The sequence below is a fragment of the Salmo salar genome, chromosome ssa29 (genome assembly GCF_905237065.1).
Source record: "Salmo salar chromosome ssa29, Ssal_v3.1, whole genome shotgun sequence".
Classification (NCBI taxonomy): Eukaryota; Metazoa; Chordata; class Actinopteri; order Salmoniformes; family Salmonidae; genus Salmo; species Salmo salar.
The window spans coordinates 41,696,610-41,707,712 of NC_059470.1; positions in this window are offsets into that span (position 1 = coordinate 41,696,610).

Here is an 11,103-nt window from a genome sequence, read left to right on the forward strand (position 1 = left end):
TGCAGGGGTACAGGTAAGGAATGAGGCTATATACAGGGTATTACGGTACTGAGTCAATGTGCAGGGGTACAGGTTAGGAATGAAGCTATATACAGGGGATTACGGTACTGAGTCAATGTGCAGGGGTACAGGTAAGGAATGAGGCTATATACAGGGTATTACGGTACTGAGTCAATGTGCAGGGGAACAGGTTAGGAATGAGGCTATATACAGGGTATTACGGTACTGAGTCAATATGCGGGGGTACAGGTTAGGAATGAGGCTATATACAGGGTATTACGGTACTGAGTAAATGTGCAGGGGAACAGGTTAGGAATGAGGCTATATACAGGGGATTACGGTACTGAGTCAATGTGCAGGGGAACAGGTAAGGAATGAGGCTATATACAGGGTATTACGGTACTGAGTCAATGTGCAGGGGAACAGGTTAGGAATGAGGCTATATACAGGGTATTACGGTACTGAGTCAATGTGCAGGGGAACAGGTTAGGAATGAGGATATATGCAGTGTATTACGGTACTGAGTCAATGTGCAGGGGAATAGGTTAGTAATGAGGCTATATACAGGGTATTACGGTACTGAGTCAATGTGCAGGGGTACAGGTAAGGAATGAGGCTATATACAGGGTATTACGGTACTGAGTCAATGTGCAGGGGAATAGGTTAGTAATGAGGCTATATACAGGGTATTACGGTACTGAGTCAATGTGAAGGGGAACGAGTTAGTAATGAGGATATATACAGGGTGTTATGGTACTGAGTCAATGTGCAGGGGTACAGGTAAGGAATGAGGCTATATACAGGGTATTACGGTACTGAGTCAATGTGCAGGGGTACAGGTTAGGAATTAAGCTATATACAGGGGATTACGGTACTGAGTCAATGTGCAGGGGTACAGGTAAGGAATGAGGCTATATACAGGGTATTACGGTACTGAGTCAATGTGCAGGGGAACAGGTTAGGAATGAGGCTATATACAGGGTATTACGGTACTGAGTCAATATGCGGGGGTACAGGTTAGGAATGAGGCTATATACAGGGTATTACGGTACTGAGTAAATGTGCAGGGAACAGGTTAGGAATGAGGCTATATACAGGGGATTACGGTACTGAGTCAATGTGCAGGGGAACAGGTAAGGAATGAGGCTATATACAGGGTATTACGGTACTGAGTCAATGTGCAGGGGAACAGGTTAGCAATGAGGATATATACAGGGTATTACGGTACTGAGTCAATGTGCAGGGGTACAGGTTAGGAATGAGGCTATATACAGGGTATTACGGTACTGAGTCAATGTGCAGGGGTACAGGTAAGGAATGAGGCTATATACAGGGTATTACGGTACTGAGTCAATGTGCAGGGGAATAGGTTAGTAATGAGGCTATATACAGGGTATTACGGTACTGAGTCAATGTGAAGGGTAACAAGTTAGTAATGAGGATATATACAGGGTGTTATGGTACTGAGTCAATGTGCAGGGGTACAGGTAAGGAATGAGGCTATATACAGGGTATTACGGTACTGAGTCAATGTGCAGGGGTACAGGTTAGGAATGAAGCTATATACAGGGGATTACGGTACTTAGTCAATGTGCAGGGGTACAGGTAAGGAATGAGGCTATATACAGGGTATTACGGTACTGAGTCAATGTGCAGGGGTACAGGTTAGGAATGAAGCTATATACAGGGGATTACGGTACTGAGTCAATGTGAAGGGGAACAGGTTAGTAATGAGGCTATATACAGGGTATTACGGTACTGAGTCAATGTGCAAGGGAACAGGTTAGCAATGAGGCTATATACAGGGTATTACGGTACTGAGTCAATATGCAGGGGAACAGGTTAGTAATGAGGATATATACAGGGGATTACGGTACTGAGTCAATGTGCAGGGGAACAGCTTAGTAATGAGGATATATACAGGGTATTACGGTACTGAGTCAATATGCAGGGGTACAGGTTAGGAATGAGGATATATACAGGGGATTACGGTACTGAGTCAATGTGCAGGGGAACAGGTTAGGAATGAGGATATATACAGGGGATTACGGTACTGAGTCAATGTGCAGGGGAACAGGTTAGTAATGAGGCTATATACAGGGGATTACGGTACTGAGTCAATGTGCAGGGAAACAGGTTAGGAATGAGGATATATACAGGGTATTACGGTACTGAGTCAATGTGCAGGAGAACAGGTTAGCAATGAGGATATATACAGGGGATTACGGTACTGAGTCAATGTGCAGGGGTACAGGTAAGGAATGAGGATATATACAGGGGATTACGGTACTGAGTCAATGTGCAGGGGAACAGGTAAGGAATGAGGCTATATACAGGGGATTACGGTACTGAGTCAATGTGCAGGGGAACAGGTTAGTAATGAGGCTATATACAGGGGATTACGGTACTGAGTCAATGTGCAGGGGTACAGGTTAGGAATGACGCTATATACAGGGGATTACGGTACTGAGTCAATGTGCAGGGGAACAGGTTAGTAATGAGGTAATGGATATAATATGTTAATGTAGGTAGGGGTAAAGTGACTATGCAAATAGGGGGTCAATGCAAATAGTCTGGGTAGCCATTTGATTAGCTGTTCAGGAGTCTTCTGGCTTGGTGGTAGAAGCTGTTTAGAAGCCTTTTGGACCTAGACTTGGTGCTCCGGTTCCGCTTGCCGTGTCAATTTTTAGGGCCTTCCTCTGACACCAGGTGGATGGATTACACTTGGCAAAGGAGAAATTCTCACCGACAGGGACGTAAACAAATTTGTGCACAAAATTTGAGAGAAATAAGTTTGTGTGTATACAACATGTGTGGGATTTTTTTATTTCAGCACTTGGGAAACATGGGACCAACACTCTACATGGTTAAGCTTTATATTTTGGTTCAGTATATATCTATTTCATCTATATATATCTATATTCATCTATATTTTGTCTATAGGCCTGTATCTATTTCATACAATGTCTTTACGTTTTAGCTCGTGTTTACACCAACCATTCACGATAAACCATTTACTTATTTACAAAAAAAAGCTTAGGAAAATACTAAAAAAAATATGAGGCAAAAATAAGTAGGCCTAAAACATTTAATTTATGACCTCCTAAACCTAGAACCATCTATGGGGCATCATGGGAATCTAACATTTTAATAAATTCTAATAACATTTGAAAAACGAATGAAAAAACGAATGCATGTAACTCATGAACAAATGATTAGAGCATTGCTATTCACAATTGGGGTCGATAATCCAGGGCTGGAGAGAAGACACACATAGTTTTATGAGAAGACACACATCGTCTAATTTCGGTGCTGGAGAGAAGACACACCATCTAATCCAGGGCTGTAGAGAAGACACACATCGTCTAATCCAGGGCTGGAGAGAAGACACACATCGTTTTATGAGAAGACACACATCGTCTAATTTCGGTGCTGGAGAGAAGACACACATCGTCTAATCCAGGGCTGGAGAGAAGACACACATCGTTTTATGAGAAGACACACATCGTCTAATTTCGGTGCTGGAGAGAAGACACACATCATCTAATCCAGGGCTGGAGAGAAGACACACATCGTCTAATCCAGGGCTGGAGAGAAGACACACATCGTCTAATCCAGGGCTGGAGAGAAGACACACATCGTCTAATCCAGGGCTGGAGAGAAGACACACATCATCTAATCCAGGGCTGGAGAGAAGACACACATCGTCTAATCCAGGGCTGTAGAGAAGACACACATCGTCTAATCCCGGGCTGGAGAGAAGACACACATCGTCTAATTTCGGTGCTGGAGAGAAGACACACATCGTCTAATCCCGGGCTAGAGAGAAGACACACCATCTAATCCAGGGCTGGAGAGAAGACACACACCATCTAATCCAGGGCTGGAGAGAAGACACACCATCTAATCCCGGGCTGTAGAGAAGACACACATCGTCTAATCCAGGGCTGTAGAGAAGACACACATCGTCATTAGAAAATGAAATAATGATTGTTAATTGGCCAAAGGACGCACAGCAGACTAAAAGGTAATAAAGTCGCCAATGTGTCTTTGACAAGCTACATCCTGGCAGTGTAGTTTACCAGCCTTGGGTCGAGAATAAAACATATTGAGCCTCTGGCCTTTAGAGAGAATCCCAGAACCAGAAGATCCTTCATCCCCCTGTAACAACCCTGTTACTGCATTCATGGATCCTTCATCCCCTGTAACAACCCTGTTACTGCATTCATGGATCCTTCATCCCCCTGTAACAACCCTGTTACTGCATTCATGGATCCTTCATCCCCCTGTAACAACCCTGTTACTGCATTCATGGATCCTTCATCCCCCTGTAACAACCCTGTTACTGCATTCATGGATCCTTCATCCCCTGTAACAACCCTGTTACTGCATTCATGGATCCTTCATCCCCTGTAACAACCCTGTTACTGCATTCATGGATCCTTCATCCCCTGTAACAACCCTGTTACTGCATTCATGGATCCTTCATCCCCTGTAACAACCCTGTTACTGCATTCATGGATGCTTCATCCCCTGTAACAACCCTGTTACTGCATTCATGGATCCTTCATCCCCTGTAACAACCCTGTTACTGCATTCATGGATCCTTCATCCCCCTGTAACAACCCTGTTACTGCATTCATGGATCCTTCATCCCCTTAAACAACCCTGTTACTGCATTCATGGATCCTTCATCCCCCTGTAACAACCCTGTTACTGCATTCATGGATCCTTCATCCCCCTGTAACAACCCTGTTACTGCATTCATGGATCCTTCATCCCCTGTAACAACCCTGTTACTGCATTCATGGATCCTTCATCCCCTGTAACAACCCTGTTACTGCATTCATGGATCCTTCATCCCCCTGTAACAACCCTGTTACTGCATTCATGGATCCTTCATCCCCCTTAAACAACCCTGTTACTGCATTCATGGATCCTTCATCCCCTGTAACAACCCTGTTACTGCATTCATGGATCCTTCATCCCCTGTAACAACCCTGTTACTGCATTCATGGATCCTTCATCCCCTGTAACAACCCTGTTACTGCATTCATGGATCCTTCATCCCCTGTAACAACCCTGTTACTGCATTCATGGATCCTTCATCCCCTGTAACAACCCTGTTACTGCATTCATGGATCCTTCATCCCCTGTAACAACCCTGTTACTGCATTCATGGATCCTTCATCCCCTGTAACAAACCTGTTACTGCATTCATGGATCCTTCATCCCCCTGTAACAACCCTGTTACTGCATTCATGGATCCTTCATCTCCTTTAACAACCCTGTTACTGCATTCATGGATCCTTCATCCCCCTGTAACAACCCTGTTACTGCATTCATGGATCCTTCATCCCCCTGTAACAACCCTGTTACTGCATTCATGGATCCTTCATCCCCTTAAACAACCCTGTTACTGCATTCATGGATCCTTCATCCCCTGTAACAACCCTGTTACTGCATTCATGGATCCTTCATCCCCCTGTAACAACCCTGTTACTGCATTCATGGATCCTTCATCCCCCTGTAACAACCCTGTTACTGCATTCATGGATCCTTCATCCCCCTGTAACAACCCTGTTACTGCATTCATGGATCCTTCATCCCCCTGTAACAACCCTGTTACTGCATTCATGGATCCTTCATCCCCTGTAACAACCCTGTTACTGCATTCATGGATCCTTCATCCCCTGTAACAACCCTGTTACTGCATTCATGGATCCTTCATCTCCTTAAACAACCCTGTTACTGCATTCATGGATCCTTCATCCCCTGTAACAACCCTGTTACTGCATTCATGGATCCTTCATCCCCCTGTAACAACCCTGTTACTGCATTCATGGATCCTTCATCCCCCTGTAACAACCCTGTTACTGCATTCATGGATCCTTCATCCCCCTGTAACAACCCTGTTACTGCATTCATGGATCCTTCATCCCCTGTAACAACCCTGTTACTGCATTCATGGATCCTTCATCCCCCTGTAACAACCCTGTTACTGCATTCATGGATCCTTCATCTCCTTTAACAACCCTGTTACTGCATTCATGGATCCTTCATCCCCCTGTAACAACCCTGTTACTGCATTCATGGATCCTTCATCCCCTGTAACAACCCTTACTGCATTCATGGATCCTTCATCCCCTGTAACAACCCTGTTACTGCATTCATGGATCCTTCATCTCCTTTAACAACCCTGTTACTGCATTCATGGATCCTTCATCCCCCTGTAACAACCCTGTTACTGCATTCAAGGATCCTTCATCCCCTGTAACAACCCTGTTACTGCATTCATGGATCCTTCATCCCCTTTAACAACCCTGTTACTGCATTCATGGATCCTTCATCCCCTGTAACAACCCTGTTACTGCATTCATGGATCCTTCATCCCCTGTAACAACCCTGTTACTGCATTCATGGATCCTTCATCCCCTTTAACAACCCTGTTACTGCATTCATGGATCCTTCATCCCCCTGTAACAACCCTGTTACTGCATTCATGGATCCTTCATCCCCCTGTAACAACCCTGTTACTGCATTCATGGATCCTTCATCCCCTGTAACAACCCTGTTACTGCATTCATGGATCCTTCATCCCCTGTAACAACCCTGTTACTGCATTCATGGATCCTTCATCCCCCTGTAACAACCCTGTTACTGCATTCATGGATCCTTCATCCCCTTAAACAACCCTGTTACTGCATTCATGGATCCTTCATCCCCTGTAACAACCCTGTTACTGCATTCATGGATCCTTCATCCCCTGTAACAACCCTGTTACTGCATTCATAGATCCTTCATCCCCTGTAACAACCCTGTTACTGCATTCATGGATCCTTCATCCCCTGTAACAACCCTGTTACTGCATTCATGGATCCTTCATCCCCTGTAACAACCCTGTTACTGCATTCATAGATCCTTCATCCCCTGTAACAACCCTGTTACTGCATTCATGGATCCTTCATCCCCCTGTAACAACCCTGTTACTGCATTCATGGATCCTTCATCCCCTGTAACAACCCTGTTACTGCATTCATGGATCCTTCATCCCCCTGTAACAACCCTGTTACTGCATTCATGGATCCTTCATCCCCCTGTAACAACCCTGTTACTGCATTCATGGATGCTTCATCCCCTGTAACAACCCTGTTACTGCATTCATGGATCCTTCATCCCCTGTAACAACCCTGTTACTGCATTCATGGATCCTTCATCCCCCTGTAACAACCCTGTTACTGCATTCATGGATCCTTCATCCCCCTGTAACAACCCTGTTACTGCATTCATGGATCCTTCATCCCCCTGTAACAACCCTGTTACTGCATTCATGGATCCTTCATCCCCTGTAACAACCCTGTTACTGCATTCATGGATCCTTCATCCCCTGTAACAACCCTGTTACTGCATTCATGGATCCTTCATCCCCTGTAACAACCCTGTTACTGCATTCATGGATCCTTCATCCCCTGTAACAACCCTGTTACTGCATTCATGGATCCTTCATCCCCTGTAACAACCCTGTTACTGCATTCATGGATCCTTCATCCCCTTTAACAACCCTGTTACTGCATTCATGGATCCTTCATCCCCCTGTAACAACCCTGTTACTGCATTCATGGATCCTTCATCCCCCTGTAACAACCCTGTTACTGCATTCATGGATCCTTCATCCCCTGTAACAACCCTGTTACTGCATTCATGGATCCTTCATCCCCTGTAACAACCCTGTTACTGCATTCATGGATCCTTCATCCCCCTGTAACAACCCTGTTACTGCATTCATGGATCCTTCATCCCCTTAAACAACCCTGTTACTGCATTCATGGATCCTTCATCCCCTTAAACAACCCTGTTACTGCATTCATGGATCCTTCATCCCCTGTAACAACCCTGTTACTGCATTCATGGATCCTTCATCCCCTGTAACAACCCTGTTACTGCATTCATGGATCCTTCATCCCCTGTAACAACCCTGTTACTGCATTCATGGATCCTTCATCCCCTGTAACAACCCTGTTACTGCTTTCATAGATCCTTCATCCCCTGTAACAACCCTGTTACTGCATTCATGGATCCTTCATCCCCCTGTAACAACCCTGTTACTGCATTCATGGATCCTTCATCCCCTGTAACAACCCTGTTACTGCATTCATGGATCCTTCATCCCCCTGTAACAACCCTGTTACTGCATTCATGGATCCTTCATCCCCTTAAACAACCCTGTTACTGCATTCATGGATCCTTCATCCCCTGTAACAACCCTGTTACTGCATTCATGGATCCTTCATCCCCTGTAACAACCCTGTTACTGCATTCATGGATCCTTCATCCCCTGTAACAACCCTGTTACTGCATTCATGGATCCTTCATCCCCTGTAACAACCCTGTTACTGCATTCATGGATCCTTCATCCCCTGTAACAACCCTGTTACTGCATTCATAGATCCTTCATCCCCTGTAACAACCCTGTTTCTGCATTCATGGATCCTTCATCCCCTTTAACAACCCTGTTACTGGATTCATGGATCCTTCATCCCCTGTAACAACCCTGTTACTGCATTCATGGATCCTTCATCCCCTGTAACAACCCTGTTACTGCATTCATGGATCCTTCATCCCCTGTAACAACCCTGTTACTGCATTCATCTCCATCAACAGGGAAATCCCATCCCTTTACTTCTCTGTGTGGATGCTGATGTTCTTCACAGGAAAACCACAGGCAGTAGTGATGACTATGACGTGAGCAGGAAACTTGTACACAGAACTCAGACTGTGTGTATGGAAGGTACTACCATCAGTGTGAGCTGTGAAGACCAAGGTGACGTCCATCTTGGTGTTGGGTCACAGAGTTCCTAAGGGAGTGAAACTAGACATGCACAGAGATGCCTGCTGGACCTGGAGCTGAGAGAGGAGGGAGGTGTAGTGAACAGGTAGATGGCGTCGACAGAGATAGTCGCCTCGCTTCGAGTTCTTAGGAAACTAACTTATTTTTTATTATTTCTTACATTGTTACCCCAGGGAATCTTAAGTCTTATTACAAACAGCCGTGAAGAACTATTGGATATAAGAGCAACGTCAACTTACCAACATTACGACCTGGAATACGACTTTCCTGAAGTGGATCCTCAGTCTGGACCACCACCCAGGACAATGGATCGGATCCCAGCCGGCGACCCAAAACAACGACGCCGCAGAAGGGGCAGATGAAGCGGCCTCCTGGTCAGGCTCCGTGGACGTGCACACCGCTCCCGAGTTTACTACTAGCCAATGTCCAGTCTCTTGACAACAAGGTAAAGAAAATTCGAGCAAGGGTTACCTTCCAGATAGACATCAGAGATTGTAATATTCTCTGTTTCACGGAAACATGGCTCTCTCGGGATATGTTGTCGGAATCGGTTCAGCCACCGGGCTTCTCCATGCATCGCGCCGACAGAGATAACACCTCTCTGGGAAGTGGAAGGGCGGGGTGTATGCTTTATGATTAACGACTCATGGTGTAATCATAACAACATACAGGAACTCAAGTCCTTCTGCTCACCCGATCTAGAATTCCTTACAACCAAGAGCCGGCCATTTTACCTACCAAGATTATTCTCGTCAGTTATCTTGTTATGGCTTGGGGGCAGTATTTCGACATCTGGATGAGAAGCGTGCCCAAAGTAAACTGCCTGTTACTCAGGCCCAGAAGCTATGATATGCATATAATTGGTAGATTTGGATAGAAAACACTCTAACATTTCCAAAACGGTTAAAATACTGTCTGTGAGTATAACAGAACTGATATGGCAGGCAAAAACCTGAGGAAAATCCATCCAGGAAGTGGAATATTTTTGATGTGTGTAGTTTTCAATTGAATGCCTATACAGTATGTGTTGGGTTAGGACCCAGATTGCAGTTCCTATGGCTTCCACTAGATGTCAACAGTCTTTAGACATTGTTTCAGGCTTGTTTTCTGAAAAATGAGGAAGAATGAGACCATTTTCTCAGTGGACTGTAGAATGAAGCAGAGCTAGTTTGCGCGCGTGACCGATTGCGCGCCCTTCATTCTTTTTCCTTTCTATTGAAGACGCTATTGTCCGGTTGAAATATTATAGATTATTTAGACAATAGACAACCTGAGGATTAATTATGAACATCGTTTGACATGTTTCGTCAAACTTTACCGGTACTATTAGGATGTATTCGTCTGCATGTCGTGACCGCCATTGAGCCAGTGGATTACTGAACAAAACGTGCCAACAAAACGGAGTTATTGGGAAATAAATAGGGACTTTATCGAACAAAACAAACATTTATTGTGTAACAGGGACTCTTGTGACTGCAACCATATGAAGATCATCAAAAGTAAGTAATTAATTTGATCGCTATTTCTGACTTTCGTGACTCCTCTACTTGGCTTGAAAATGTTTGTATGCTTTTGTAAGCTGGGCGCTGTCCTCAGATAATCGCATGGTTTGCTTTCGCCGTAAAGTCTTTTTGAAATCTGACACAGCGGCTGGATTAACAAGAAGTTAACAAGGATTAACAAGGATTAACAATCTTTAAGCCGATGTATAACACTTGTATCTTTCATGAATGTTTATTATGAGTATCTCTGTATTTTGAATTTGGCGCTCTGCAATTTCACCGGATGTTGTCGAGGTGGGCCGCTAGCGGAACGCCTGCACCAGAGAGGTAATAGTCACAGCTGTGTACATTCCCTCTCAAGCAGACACCAAGATGGCCATCAAGGAACTTCACTGGACTATATGCAAACTGGAAACCATACATCCTGAGGCTGCATTTATTGTAGCTGGTTAATTTTAACAAAGCAAATTTGAGACCATGTCTACCTTCCGCGATGCATACAAAGCCCTCCCTTCGGCAAATCCGACCACGACGCCATCTTGCTCCTTCCGTGTTATAGGCAGAAACTCAAACAGGATGTGCCAGTGACGAGAACCATTCAACTCCGGTCCAACCAATCGGAAGCCACTCTTCAAGATTGTGGTGTGTTTACGGACATATTCAATCGCTCCCTATCCCAGTCTGTTGTCCCCACATGCTTCAAGATGGCTACCATTGGTCCTGTACCGAAGAAGGCAAAGATAACTGAACTAA